The following is a 3,644-nucleotide window of genomic DNA, read 5'->3' on the forward strand; positions in this document are numbered from 1 at the left end:
CACAGCAGTTTATTCATTTGTTTGTTAATGGGCACTTGTGTTGTTTCCATTTTTTTCCTGTAATGAATAGTCTGCAATGAGCATAACCCACTGCCACTGAGTCTGTTCTGATTCATTAACCATATAGGACAGAGTAAAATTATTCCCTAGGATTTCCAATGTAAATCTTTATTGGAGCAGACAGCATATCTTTCTCCTACAAAGCAGCTGGTGAGTTTGAACCGCCAACCTTGTGGTGGGTTAGCAGCCCAACACATAATGCACTGGGTGTGTGTATATCTATTTGTGTCATTGCTCTTTTATCTCTTGGATATATCCTTAGGGGTGGATCATAAGGTATTTCTGCTTCTAGCGTTGTTTGAGGACGCACCATACTGATTTCCATACTGGCTGTGCCATTTTAGTCCCATGAACTATACATAAGATTTCCAGGCCCCTTCCACTTCACCAGCATTTGCTTTTATTGGTTTATTTTAGGGCCATTTTTATAGAAGTGAGATGGTAATCTCATTGTAATTTGATTTGAATCTCTTTAATTGTTAATGATTGTGAGCATCTTTTAATATTTGTGGGCACTTCAACGTCCTCGTTGGTAACTGCACATTTTTCTTCCAGCAAGGCACCATGATCTGTGTTTTGTGGATGAAACTCCATAGCATAGAGATGAATTCATTCAAAGCCACACAGTCAGCAAGTGGTGGTGTCAGATGAACAGATCTGTTGTGCAGGAAATTTCAACAAACTGAAGACTAAAAGCTAGTTGTTGATGCTAGATAATCATCTTTTTAGAGAGGAATATTGTTCAATACTTGTGCTGTGGAAGAAAAAGAACATAATTAATTGGTAATCTTTTTTGTACCTTGCCAAATCTTGGTTTTGGATACACATTGGTGTGAATTTGGCTTGCTGACTCTTTTCTTTATAAAACACTTTTGCTCACATTCTGGAACAATGCTTTAGGTGCTGTGCCATACTACCAGTTCTAGGACGAATTAGACTATTGCCTTGGGTGCTAATATAGAGCCTGATCTTTGGAGCAGCCTTGACTTGAAGTCTTGTCTCTTTCTGAACTCTTGAATGGCTCTCATGTTACCAAGGGACTATAGACATGTGACCTTGAATGTATTTCTTGCCCTATATATGAACTTCAATGGTCTCATCTTAAAAAAAACCAACCCACAACAATGATAATTTTTCCCTCTTGAAGTTCGGGGAGGGATTACATTTTTAGTGTGTATGTGTGTAAGGGTAAGTACAAAAATACTGTTACAAATCCGTGTTGTTGTCAGGTGGCACGGAGTTGGCCCTCAGTCAGAGCACTCTGCGGTACAACACGAAGCACACTGTCCAGGCCAGTGTCGTCCTCACAGTTGCTGTGTTTGAGCCATGTTAGTGTTGATCCATCTTGAGGGTTTTCCTCTTTTATTGCTGACCCTCGACTTTACCACCAAGTTCGATGTTCTTTTTCAGCAGTGGCCTCCTGACAACATGTCTCACCATCCTCTCTTCTAGGGAGCATCTGGCTGTTCTTCTTACAAGACAGACTTGTTTGTTCTTTCGACAACCTACGGTACTTTCCGTGTTCTTCGTCAGCATCGTAATTCAAATGCATTAACTCTTCTTCAGCCTATTGTTGCAGCTATTGTGTCCATCCTTCATGTTGAGAATCTTCCTCTTTTTTTGCTGAACCTCTCCCAAGCATGATGTTCTTTTTCAGGACCAGTCTACTGACAACAAACCTCACCAGTCTTGCTTCTAAGGAGCATTCTGGCTGTACTTTTTATGAGACAGATTTATTTGTTCTTTTGACAATCCATGACACTTTCAGTATTTTTGTCAGCATCACAATTCAGATGCAGTCTTCTGTATTTAATGTCCCATTTTCACATGTTTACGAGGCTATTGAAAATACTGTGCCTTGGTCAGGTACACCTTAGTACTCCAAGTAAGATCCTTGCTTTTCAGCAGTCTACAGAGGTCTTGTGCAGATTTACCCAATCCAGTGTGTTGTTTGATCTCTTAACTGCTGCCTCCATGTGCATTGATTGTGGATCCAAACCAGGTGAAATCCTTGAACACTTAAATTTTTTCTCTGTTTGCCATGATGTTTACCTATTGGTCCAGGTGTGAGGATTTTTGTTTTCTTTTCATTGAGTTGTAATCCGTACTGAAGGCTGCAATGCTTGATCTTTGTCAGCAAGTGCTTCAAGTCCTCCTCACCTACAGCAAGCAAGATTGTGTCATTTGCATATGAAGGGCTATTAATCCAGGTTTACCTGTCTTGATGCTGTGTGCTTCATATAGCCCAGTTTCTGGGGTTATTTGTTTAGTATACAGATTGAAACTCCCTGACTATGTGTGTACTGCTGAAACATTGTTGGATGATCTCAGTAAACTTTTACTGGCATGTGATATTAATGATATTGTTCAATAATTTTCACAGTCTCTTGCTAAGTGTGGTAGTTATATAATCTGTTGTTCATTTGAGAGGATTAAGAGTGAAGGGGTGGAGTTTAGCCTGTCAATCAGGTCATAGTTTGATGACCTCGTTTGGAGGCACTAAGGAGATAAACAGCACACTGGAGACAGGATGCAGGCTCACTCCCTGGGAGATATTGCTGCTGATAAGACCCATGGAGCTACATTAGTGCCCTGAGCTGGAGGAGCTACGTGGAGACCCCTGTCAGTGCTGAGATACTTCCACTGCCATTGGATCCACGAGATTTCACCCACTGGCCTGTGATCTTCCTGCATTCGGCGTCATTGCATGTGCTTCCTGAGCCTGAAGAGGACTTTATAGATTGGTTTCGGACATATGGGCTAATATCAGACTTAAGGACTTGATCTGGACTGGGCTGCAATGTTTTCTCAATCTTCAATTGCTCTTGTATATAAATCTCTTTCTTCTACACATATGCGTCTCCCTTGATTTGTTTCTCTAGTCTACCCGGACTAACACAATAATTCATAGAATTCTTTATTAAATACAAAAGTATGATGTTGTTTTTTACCTATTGTCCATCTGGGTCCATATACTTCTGATAGCAATACTTCCATCGCTAAACCTCTCCTCAAAGAAGTCTATACTCTTCCATATACACCAGGTTGAAACAGTGCTTTGAGAATCCTCCAGGGACTGCTGGTATAGTGGTTATGCGATGGGCTGTTAACCAGAAGGTTAGCAGTATGAAACCACCAGCCTCTGCAGGAGAAAGATGAGGCTTTCTATTCCCGTAGTGTTACGGCCTTAGAAATGGCCCAAGGTAGTTCTGCCCGATCCTATAAGGCCGCTGTGAGTTGGAATTGACTGGCAGTGAGTGAGAGACTCATATCATCTTAATTTGAAATTGTCTTTGAGGTCGGGGAACAAAGAGATACCTGCAGGGGTAAGATTGGGGTTGTAGGGTTAGATTTCCCAATGAACTCATCATATATAGACAGCCCTAGCTACCTTCCAAGAATGAGCAAGTAAGTGCATGGAATTCCTTAGGGTCACATTGTTGGCCTTTTCCTCATCACTGCAGTTTTACATTTTCTATAAACTTCTTCATACAGGCCTGTCTGGATAGGACAGGCTGGATGAACAATCTGGAGGAGAAAACAACGGGACTGACAGTTCCGGGGGGACATGGGAGAGGGGGAGG

This window comes from Echinops telfairi, unplaced genomic scaffold (genome assembly GCF_000313985.2).
Source record: "Echinops telfairi isolate 266 unplaced genomic scaffold, ASM31398v2 ScPeMD7_443;HRSCAF=831, whole genome shotgun sequence".
NCBI lineage: Eukaryota > Metazoa > Chordata > Mammalia > Afrosoricida > Tenrecidae > Echinops > Echinops telfairi.